General features: G+C 37.5%; 1 protein-coding gene across 2 annotated transcripts in view; it reads right to left on the reverse strand.

The window, feature by feature from the left end:
* VPS36 (vacuolar protein sorting 36 homolog) overlaps positions 1–12,303 on the reverse strand; it is a 1,108,846-nt gene that overhangs the window by 265,357 nt on the left and 831,186 nt on the right. The gene's annotated exons all lie outside the window — the stretch shown is intronic.

The raw sequence follows: 12,303 nt of genomic DNA on the forward strand, positions 1-12,303 counted from the left end.
TGTGTGTTTATATATATATATATATATATATATATATCTACATACACACACGCACACACAAACTGAAGACCTTTTTTACCAAAGTGTATGCTGTACTCAGTGACTGAACAGTAGAGTGAGAAAATTAAAACATCTTGGGCCACACAGTCTGTTCATTATCTAACCTTTAACATAGCACCCAGATGGATTTAATGACTGAAAGGTAGAACGTGTAAGAGGATTAGATTCGCTTAGGCTCACAAACAATGCTCCTTATCCTAAATGAAATGGAAGCTATGTACTTACCATAATGATGGATCCTTTTCAACTAAGTCCATCTAATATGACTGTTAGGGTATCTAGCCTCTTGTCAGATTTGATCCAGCCATTAGTTAATTTCCCAGTGCCTCAAGCTCCTTCAAATCTTTTCCATAATCCTCAGTGAACCTCTTCCTTCAGATCAAGTTTGCTGCCTAGTGGCTACAGATACCAGGAGTAAGTAAAATATGAATGGCAATCTTATACAGAATAAATGACAATCTGGAAGGAAGGAGGGATTACATATTGAATGGATTTGGAAGAAAAGGATCTGGTACTGTGGTAAGTACATAACTTCCATTATCCTGTTTCATCAGTCTATCTGATGCATCATGCGACTGTTGGGATAGAATCCCAAGTTACCCAATAGCTCAGGTAAAATTAAGACAGAATACAGGATACCACCCTTCAGAACAGAAGCTAGTTCTAGAAATTACATCCAATTTACAGTGCTTAGAAAGGATGTGCAAGGTACACTGTGTTGCTGCTACACACACGACATCCATAGATCAAGTCCTAAAAAAAGCAGTGCCATGGATCAAGTGGAATGAGCCTTCAGTTAAGTAGGTAAAACTGTACGGTTGCTGAAAAAGATGACGGCAAAGGCAATCAGACAGCCAATGGGACAGTGTTCATTTAGAAATGCTTGCATCTAATCTTTTGAATCAAAGGAAACAAACGTCCTTTCTGACAGGCTTCATTCTATGATGGTAGACTCCCAGTTGCCTGTGGATATCCAAGGTGTGCAATAAGTATTTGCCCTTGTTAAAGTGATTTGTAAAGACTTTCTGGGGGGTTCATAGGCTAGTGAAGATTAGATTATGAAGCCACCTTAGGAATGCGTGTTGAAAGGAACTCTTTTTATCCTATTTTGGAGTTTTTCTCTCCAGACCTCTGCTGAAAATGGGCTTCAACTTAGTCTGGCTTTTGCAGTAATCAAATGTCAATACATAAATAAATAAGTAGTCTTTATGAAAAATGAAATATGGTGCAATGGAAAACAAGGCATGGTGTTCTAAAATTCATCTGGTTGACATGATACCTAACAAAAATAATGCCTACCATGACAAAAACGTTAGGTCTGCAGAGGAAGCCGGTTCAAATGGATGCTTTGTTAGAACTTTCAAGACTAAAATAAGGCCCCATGAAGGAGTAGGTTCTGTAATTGGTGGGTAAAGAAGAAATTCTCTTCTAAAAAAGACCTTCCATAGCTTACATGCTGCCAGAGTAGTGTTTTGTTATCCAGGATGAAAACGTGAAATATGAGATAACTATACCTTGATGGTGAAGCAACTGGAACCATTGTAAAATAAAGAAGAAAGAGGCTGGAGTACTTCTGCAAAATAAGTCTAATAAGGGTCCAGCACTTGACTATTAGCATAAACTGAACAAAAAAAAAAAATTTCCATTTCCATTTATAGATCTTTTGAGTAGACTTGTCACAAAGTGGACAGCATGTGGATCACCTTTTCTGAAAAGGAAGTATGCCTGGCTATTAGGAATACTGAAGAAACCATGTGATTAGCTTGAAATTGGGAAAGTATGGATGTGGTTTTCTGGACGGGTGTGAGAGATTATCCAGATATAGATCTAGAAGCCATGGGGACTTCTTCAAGTGAGGTCTGAGCATGGTAAATCCACTGTTCCTCAATCCGTATGGAACAATCAGGAGTATTTCTAATTTGCAGGTTAACATTTTCTGTAGAAACGTGGGAATCAAGGGGGGGAGGCTTAAAGAAGGCCAGAGGGAGGCCACTGTCAGACTAAAGCATCCCCTGATGCCTGGTCCACTGGAGGAATTATGGTGAAACAGCTTCTACACTTTGGGTTTGAGGGAAAAGCAAACACGTTGTAGCAAGGCTGGCCCTAGCCACTGAAATTCTTGAGTCACTAACAGATAGGACTGCTCATGAGGCATCAGGATTAATCTGATGAGCCCATCCACCAGCCAGCTGACTTTTCTTGATACGTGCATTGCCACCGGAAAGTGACCCATATTTAAAGCCCATTGCCATACTCTCCTGGTCTGCCTACACAGAGGGTATGACTTGGTTTATTATAAACACAATGCACCAAGGTGACACACAATAACGTTTAATGAGAGTAAAAACAGATGAAAAAAGGTGAGCGCTTTCGCAACAGTGGTTGCTTCATCAGACAAAACTAAAATGCATTTCAGTGCTTAAATAGGTATAAAAATAGCCAATTATCACATCAATTGTAGTTAATTAATTACATCATGCTTCAAATACTTTTAAAGAGGCAACTACACAGCATATACCTCTATTAAAAACACACAATAAGAAATGCAATAAAACATACAAAACTGTAAAAAAGTGTGTAAAGAATATACATAAATATAAGTAAATGCATAAAATATATACATCCATCTAAAAAAGAACATATAAATCCTTTACATGGGCTATATTGACCGTCAGTGTTTAAGGCGTCTAGCTTTTAAAAAAGGAATCAAGGAGGTAGTGCCATTAAGACCTGGATATCTTTCAGCATTAAGTTTTAGTATCCATTTCTGGTCATGAATCTCTGTGACATTTTCTATGTCTCCTCCTCTCAGACTTCTATAAATATGTTGCAGAACAAAAAATGTAAAAGAGTGAGAAGAATCTGTACACATAACATGATTGGCAAGTGCATTAGATTGCTTATTGTTTCTGATGTCACGAATGTGCTCTAAAATTCTGGCTTTAAGCAGCCTGTTGGTTTTGCCTACATAAAAGGGCATTGCTGACAGAAGTAAAAATAAACGACATCAGTAGTCTTGCAATCTGAATATTGATTAGAGCATAACTTAAAATGCCTTGTTGAATGAATATATGTGCTTTTGCTATAAATATAGAGACAAGCACTGCATGATCTGCATGGAAATGTGCCCTGGCGAGTAGAAGTACATGCGGTGTCGCGTGGTTCTCTGTTGCAAAGATGCTGCTTGAGTGACCTATTGTTCCTGAAACTAAAACAGGGACTATCGCCAATTATATCATTAAGGTTAGGGACATCTTGTAGCAAATGCCAGTGTCTCCTAACATCAGTGTACTGGTTAATATTACCGGCAAATTGAAACACAACTCTAAAATCATTACTAGCAGAAGAATCATTGTCTGTATTGGCAGCACTATTGTTAGGATGAAAATAAGGTCTACATCTAGTATGTCTCAGTTGCCAAGCATTAGAAATAGTCTGATCAATATCAGCGCCTTGATAACCCCTGTCCAAAAAATCAGATTTTAAATTATTGAGTGCAATCACTGCATCCTCATCTTTGTCATGTAGTCTTAAAGTCCTAAAGACTTGTCCTTTAAGTACATTCCTGGGTATGTGTCTAGGGTGCATGCTGGATTTATGTAAAAGTGTATTTTTTCTAGTCGGTTTAAAATAAATGTGGCTGTTTAAATGATTTAAATCAGACCTGGTGATATGAACATCAAGGAAATTGATGTCAGTAGCAGAAATCTGATAAGAGAATCTCAAACAATCAGTTGTAGTATGTAAATATTGTAAAAACAGTGCAAAATCCAAGCCATTGCCCTTCCACAACATAAAGACATTGTCTACAAAATGTACATACCAAAGTACTTGTCATGTTAAAATATTTAAAAAGGGATTCATCAATTAAGCCAGTAATGTAAATCAAAAGCAAGAAAGAAACTTATCAATAATGGCATTGCAGGTTTGGGAATACATTGATATGTATCAGTATTTAATAAAAGTTTTTCCATTTGTTGAACGCATAACTCTTTGTCTAATAGGACTATACCACCACCTTTATCAGCTTGTGTAATAACCATGAATGTAAATCTTTTAGTTCTTGCAGGGCTCTCTGCTTTCTGAAGTCAGATTACAAAAGAATAATTATTACTGGAAGAAACACTTATTTCTCTAAATGCAGTTTCACAAATATCGATAAATCTTTGAATCCCTGATGGATAGCTGAACAAATGCGCCAGGGTGTTTATAGGTAGAATGCACATTATCTACACTTGTTGAAACAAACATTTCAAAGACGTTTCACCTAACAATCTTGGATATTTTTCAACATTTCGTTATATGTTTCCGCATGATAACCCCTTATTTAATAAATTAAGTTGTTCAGAATTTAGTCTCAAGAAGAAATATTTATAACCAGACCTGGAGTTACATACATCTTTTGCACTGAACTGTTCCTTCCATCTGGTTGATCCTGGATTTCTGTCCATTGTGCGGAAGGCTCTTTGTGTGAGTTCTGAATGGTAATGCCACCTTCAGAGTGAAGTCGCCCTTCTGGCTTTGTCAAAAACACTTACATCATTCTTGGCATCTCTTGCGTTGGAACCACAGCTGTAGAAGTATTAAAATCATGTGGTTAATAATTCTACAACTGCGGATTCCAACTCGCAGGACGGTGCTTTTCATACTTCTACAATCATGGATTCCAACTTGCAGGATACTAGAATGATGCAAGTGTTATTTTTTTGTTATTATTCTTTTTTTTTTTAGACAAAGCCAAGAAGCGACTTTTACTTCCTGAAGGTAGCATTGCCCATTCAGAACTCAAGCGCGATTAAAGAGCCTTCCAAGACAATGGACAGATATCTCAGGATCAACCAGATGGAAGGAACAGTTCAATTCACCCAAAAGGAGACGTATGTAACCTGGTGGTCTGGTTATAAATATTTCTTCTTTTGAACTAAATTCTGAAACAACTTAATCTTATTAAATAAGGGGTTAAAACAAAATTTTTAAAAACCTTTTTTTTCCCCGGTGAAAGGATTTTTAAAACGGATCCTTCAAGTGTTGATGAAACCCTTGTGCAAACTTGCAGCTGGGTTAGTGAGAAGCCAACTATTCTGGTTCCCCATGAATGAATTTTCCCCTTCTTGGATATTTTCCACTGGGGTTGTTTGTCTGTTAACACACCTGCTAAGGAGTTCTTGCTCCTGCAAAAACCCTTGGCCTGAAATTTTAAAGTTAGATTATTATTGCTTGCTGAAAGGGTTTGTTTTTTCCCCCTTTTCTTTTGAGGGCCCATGCAGTTGGTTGTCGTTAAAATCACCCTGCCCGGGAAGAAGTCTCCTTGAAGCCATTTGAACCCCACCAAAATTCCTTTTTGAAGGAAGGTTATTTGGCAGGCCATTTGGGCTTGTTCCATTCCATTTAGATACCTCCCAAGCTTCCCATTGTCTTTAAAATTGATTGGGGCCGGGGTCAAGAGAGCCCTTGTTTGGGGACTTCCTGAGCCACCACAAAAACCTTTTAAAGGAAGGTTTTTTTGGAATAAAGTGCCAAACCCTTGGTGGGGGGTTTTAAAACATTTTGGGTCCATTCAGTTTCCCAAGAAATTTGGCTTGGGGAAAGACAGATACAGATCCTGAACCTAATCTTAAGGATTTCCTTGCATCAGCACGACTATGAATAGTTGATGGAAGAAGTCCTTTTTTTTGCCGGGAAAAGGGCCCATGGGGCCGGGGTTTTAGTTTAACCCCAAAAAGCCTGAAAAAGGGGTTACTGGACGGATTTTAAATTTGGGGCACAGAATACCCAAGGCATCAGAACTGTATGAAAATTCCAGTTCGAAAGTCTTCTTTCTTGAGCCAATAGGCAGCCCAAGAAAGGGTTTTGAATCCTAAGCCTAGTAACTTCCCACCCAGAACCTTTGTGATACGCAAATTAACCGGGAATGCAGAAATGTTAAGGTTTAGTAAACCCAAAATTCTCCAACTTCCTTTGGACATGAGGAAGCCGAGAAAAAAATTACCCCTTTGATCCCCCGGCGAGGATTGGGTAACGAAAACTTGCTTGGGACCCCCTGTGTGAGGGGGAAAACCCTTTGGTTTAAAGGGGTTCCCTTTTGGTAAAAACCCGGGAGAATATCCGGGCCCCTTTTGATAAAAATCTAAAAGGCCCAATCTTTCCCAGAAACTTGCGGACCCCTTTTTCCGGGGAAAGGAGGCATTGGTTGTTTTAAAAGGGGGCTTGTAAAAAATCTGACGTGATGAATGTATAAAACCCCATGCAGAAAAAAACCCTTTTTTTTAAAAGCAGCCTTCCCCCAAAGGGGCCCAACGGATAGGGCATTTGGGGCAGGCCATTTCTACAAAACTGACCCTGCCCTCCCAAAAATCTAACGGGTCTCTGTTTTTTGGCCTACCTTAAAACCCCCCCTTCCAGGGCCTAAAACCCAACCCCTAGACTGGGAATCAAAACCGGTTTCCCCCCCTTTCGGGCCAATTTTCCTAAACCGGAGGCTGAAAGAAAAACTTTAACACCGGGGAAGTTTAGCTCCCCTTTTTTCAAAAATGCTTCCCACTTTCCAAACAAAACCAAACGAAACATCCAAAACCTTGCAAACATCCACCAAAATTTCAATTTAAAGGATGCTGAAAACAGAATAGTAGCAGAAACCCTGAAACTGAACCTAAAACCAATTTGGAAAAGAATCTTACCCCCCTTTTCCAAACCCTTGCCCAATCCAGAATTACAAATTTTTCCCCAAAGCTCCACCTTGGGCCCTTGGAAAAGTTTCGGGTTGGGATTTAAACAAAATTAAGGCTTCGGGCAATAAAATAAAATTTTTCCCCCCTACCAAACCCTTGGCCTTTTAATCAGGGGCGGGAAATTTTAACACAAAAGCCTTAACATTTAGGCCCTAGCTTTTCTGGGTCCCCGGGAACCCCAAAACCTTTTTTATGAGCTTGGCCCCCTATAAATTCCCAAAAGGAGAAGGAGGAAAAGAAATTCGGGGGAAGCTGAAAATTACACATTCAACACGGGAAGGAATAGCAAAGGGAAACTGGGCAAGTTCCCAAGCCCCCTGAACCGGAACCGGGTTCCCCATTTAAATGTTCCCCCTGGTTTAAACCCTGGGGAAAACCTCAAGGAGAACAAATTGGATCATACATAGTTTCAGAAAACCCGGAAACTCTGAAGCCCCACAGAAGTTTGAATTTGGGGCCTTTAAAAAATTTTAAAAAACCCGGGGGACCCAAACCCTTAAGGGGGAAAAACCCTCTATCATAGAACCCCCTTTTCGCCTTTGGCTATTTTAGGCACAAAACCCCGAAATCTGGAAAACCCCATAGAACTGAATTTGGGCCCTACCTCAAAAGGTTTCACAGGACCCCTTTTCCTTGGGAAGGGGGGGAGAACGGTTATAAAGCCCCAGCCTCTACCTCCTGAAACCCCTCCTTAAAGTGGTTTGTTAAACTCCAAGAGCCGGAAAAAAACCTCGGCTCGGCCCTCCGGTTTTCCCGGTTTTGATAACCCCCCGGAGCCCCCAAAAAAAATTTAAAATTAAATTTTTCCCCAAAACCTAATCACAAAAAACCCCAAAATTTCGCGTTAATTACCCAAAAAGGGGCCCCAAAACCGCGTGTACCCTAAACAATTCACTGAAAATCCTATGAGGACCTGGGCCCAAAGAAACGATTTTTTTCGGCATCCGTTAATACTGGGCAAGAAAACCAAAGGCCCAACGGGTACTTAGCCAACTCTGATTCGGCCAAAAACTGGGGGGAATTTTTCCCAAACCCCAACCCTGCAGCAAAAGTTTGAAGGACCATCCAAAAAGATAGGTTAAAAGGGTATAAAACCCCCTTTACCATAAGATTTAAAAATTTTTACCACCACCCTTAATCTTTTAGGGCCCAACTCCCGGGGATATCCCCAAATTAAACCACAAGGAAATGAAAACATCAAAATGAAAAGTGTTAAAATATAAAATAAATATAAAAAAAAATTTATTAAATTAAAGCTTAAATTTTTTAAAGGGCAATTCCCAGTATACTTTTAAAAAAACAAAAAAAAATGCTTTAACCCTAAACTTAAAATTTTTAAAAATTTTTTAAATGGTTGCATAAATTTTCCTCTAAACCTATAAATTTTCGGGGCAAAATTAAAAGAGTGAAAAATTTTTTAAAAAAATAAAGAGGAGTGCCATTAGATTGTTATTTTCGTTAAAGTTTGTTAAATTTCTGTTTTTTCCGCCTTTTTTTCCCCCCCAAATTTTTAAAATTGTTGCAGAAAAAAATTAAAGATAGAAGATCTTGCAATAAATGATTGGCATTAATTTGCTTTTGTTTTGTTTAAATTTTGTTTAAAAAATTTTGGGCAAGCACCCTGTTGTTGAAAAAGCTTTGCGACAGAAGTTTTCCATCAAGTCTTGAATTAAATATTGTTGAAAATTTAAAAGTTGGGGATAATATATTGTTGGGGAAAATTAGAAACAATGTCTCATAATGTCCTGGTAATTACTGGAAATTGCCCTTAAAATCTTGGGGAAATATTGTTTTGAAACTAAGGAATATAATTAATCATTAGTTCCATTTGCAAGCTTTAACATAGTTCTGTTAATTACGGGCCAATTGAAACCAATCTAAAATCATTACTAGGGAATCATCTTTCCCACTTTTTTAGGTTTTAAAAAAAAGGCTTTTTAAATCATTCCGGGATTGTTGGGGTGATGTTTTAAAATTGTAATTTTTGTGAATAAATGTGGCTGTTTAAATGATTTAAATCAGACCTGGTGATATGAACATCAAGGAAATTAATGTCAGTAGCAGAAATCTGATAAGAGAATCTCAAACAATCAGTTGTAGTATGTAAATATTGTAAAAACAGTGCAAAATCCAAGCCATTGCCCTTCCACAACATAAAGACATTGTCTACAAAATGTACATACCAAAGTACTTGTCATGTTAAAATATTTAAAAAGGGATTCATCAATTAAGCCAGTAATAAGTAAATCAAAAAGCAAGAAAGAAACTTTATCAATAATGGCATTAACAGCAGGTTTGGGAATACATTGATATGTATCAGTATTTAATAAAAGTTTTTCTATTTGTTGAACGCATAACTCTTTGTCTAATAGGACTATACCACCACCTTTATCAGCTTGTGTAATAACCAAGGAATGTAAATCTTTTAGTTCTTGCAGGGCTCTCTGCTCTTCTGAAGTCAGATTACAAAAAGAATAATTATTACTGGAAGAAACACTTATTTCTCTAAATGCAGTTTCACAAATATCGATAAATCTTTGAATCCCTGATGGGATAGCTGGAACAAATGTGCTAGGGTGTTTATAGGTAGAATGCACATTATCTACACTTGTTGGAAACAAACATTTCAAAGACAGGTTTCTACCTAACAATCTTGGATATTTCAACATTTCTGTTATGTCAGCCTTCCTCGCAGGTATAAATGATAACCCCTTATTTAATAAATTAAGTTGTTCAGAATTTAGTTCAAAAGAAGAAATATTTATAACCAGACCTGGAGTTACATACATCTCCTTTTGGGTAATTGAACTGTTCCTTCCATCTGGTTGATCCTGGATTTCTGTCCATTGTGCGGAAGGCTCTTTGTGTGAGTTCTGAATGGTAATGCTACCTTCAGAGTGAAGTCGCCCTTCTTGGCTTTGTCAAAAAAACACTTACATCATTCCTAGCATCCTGCGAGTTGGAATCCACAGCTGTAGAAGTATTAAAATCATGTGGTTAATACTTCTACAACTGCGGATTCCAACTCGCAGGACGCATGCTTTTAATACTTCTACAACTGCGGATTCCAACTTGCAGGATACTAGGAATGATGTAAGTGTTATTTTTTTTGTTATTATTCTTTTTTTTTTAGACAAAGCCAAGAAGCGCGACTTTACTCTGAAGGTAGCATTACCATTCAGAACTCGCACAAAGAGCCTTCCGCACAATGGACAGATATCCAGGATCAACCAGATGGAAGGAACAGTTCAATTACCCAAAAGGAGACGTATGTAATTCCAGGTCTGGTTATAAATATTTCTTCTTTTGAACTAAATTCTGAACAACTTAATTTATTAAATAAGGGGTTATCATTTATACCTGCGAGGAAGGCTGACATAACAGAAATGTTGAAAGATCTAAGATTGTTAGGTAGAAACCTATCTTTGAAATGTTTGTTTCCAACAAGTGTAGATAATGTGCATTCTACCTATAAACATCCTAGCACATTTGTTCCAGCTATCCCATCAGGGATTCAAAGATTTATCGATATTTGTGAAACTGCATTTAGAGAAATAAGTGTTTCTTCCAGTAATAATTATTCTTTTTGTAATCTGACTCTAGAAGAGCAGAGAGCCCTGCAAGAACTAAAAGATTTACACTCCTTGGTTATTAAAAAAGCTGATAAAGGTGGTGGTATAGTCCTATTAGACAAAGAGTTATACGTTCAACAAATGGAAAAACTTTTATTAAATACTGATGCATATCAATGTATTTCCAAACCTGCTGTTAATGCCATTATTGATAAAGTTTCTTTCTTGCTTTTTGATTTACTTATTACTGGCTTAATTGATGAATCCCTTTTTAAATATTTTAACATTACTAAACCTATTGTTCCAATCATATATGGTCTACCCAAGGTACACAAAGATCTAGTTACACCACCAATGTGGCCTATAGTCTCAGGGGCTTGGCTGGTGTACTGAACCCCTCTCCATATACGTTGAAGGCAGCTTACATGGTCTTTTAGGGAACTGTCATACCATTTTAAGGGATACTAAGATGTTTCTGGAAAGGTTACATAACAGAATGGATAGTATTGCTGAAGATATGGATTTTGTCCTGGTTACTATGGACATAGAACCATTATTTACCAGCATACCTAATTCTTGGGGTGTTGAAATGACAAGAGAGTTTCTGACAGTTAATAAATGTTTTACTAATAATAAGATTCAATTGATTTGTAGCCTACTAGAAATTATCTTAGAAAACAATATTGTCATGTTCCAAGATCAGTTTTTTCTGCAGAAGGTTGGCGTAGCCATGGGGACTCCATGTGCCAACAGCTATGCCAACCTAGCCTTGGTTTGTTGGGAAGAGGTAAATATCCTTTCTGATAAGAATCCCTTTCTAGGACAAGTACTTTGGTATGTACATTTTGTAGACGATGTCTTTATGTTATGGAAGGGCAATGGCCTGGATTTTGCAAAATTTTTACAATATTTACATACTACAACTGATTGTTTAAGCTTCTCTTATCAGATTTCTGCTACTGACATCAATTTCCTTGATGTTCATATCACCAGGTCTGATTTAAATCATTTAAATAGCCACATTTATTTTAAACAGACTAAAAAAATACACTTTTACATAAATCCAGCATGCACCCTAGACACATACCCAGGAATGTACTTAAAGGACAAGTCTTTAAGACTTTAAGACTACATGACAAAGATGAGGATGCAGTGATTGCACTCAATAATTTAAAATCTGATTTTTGGATAGGGGTTATTCAAGGCGCTGATATTGATCAGACTATTTCTAATGCTTGGCAACTGAGACATACTATATGTAGACCTTATTTTCATCCTAACAATAGCGCTGCCAATACAGACAATGATTCTTCTGCTAGTAATGATTTTAGAGTTGTGTTTCAATTTGCCAGTAATATTAACCAGTACACTGATGTTAGGAGACACTGGCATTTGCTACAAGATGTCCCTAACCTTAATGATATAATTGGCGATATTCCCTGTTTTAGTTTCAGGAACAATAGGTCACTCAAGCAGCATCTTTGCAACAGAGAACCACGCAACACCGCATGTACTTCTACTCGCCAGGGCACATTTCCATGCAGATCATGCAGTGCTTGTCCCTATATTTATAGCAAAAGCACATATATTCATCCAACAAGGCATTTTAAGTTATGCTCTAATCAATATTCAAATTGCAAGACTACTAATGTTGTTTATTTTTGCTTCTGTCAGCAATGCCCTGCCTTTTATGTAGGCAAAACCAACAGGCTGCTTAAAGACAGAATTTTAGAGCACATTCGTGACATCAGAAACAATAAACAATCTAATGCACTTGCCAATCATGTTATGTGTACAGATTCTTCTCACTCTTTTACATTTTTTGTTCTGCAACATATTTATAGAAGTCTGAGAGGAGGAGACATAGAAAATGTCACAGAGAGCCATGAACAGAAATGGATACTAAAACTTAATGCTGAAAGATATCCAGGTCTTAATGGCAC

The sequence above is a fragment of the Protopterus annectens genome, chromosome 5.part0 (genome assembly GCF_019279795.1).
Source record: "Protopterus annectens isolate FY-2018-M chromosome 5.part0, PAN1.0, whole genome shotgun sequence".
Classification (NCBI taxonomy): domain Eukaryota; kingdom Metazoa; phylum Chordata; order Ceratodontiformes; family Protopteridae; genus Protopterus; species Protopterus annectens.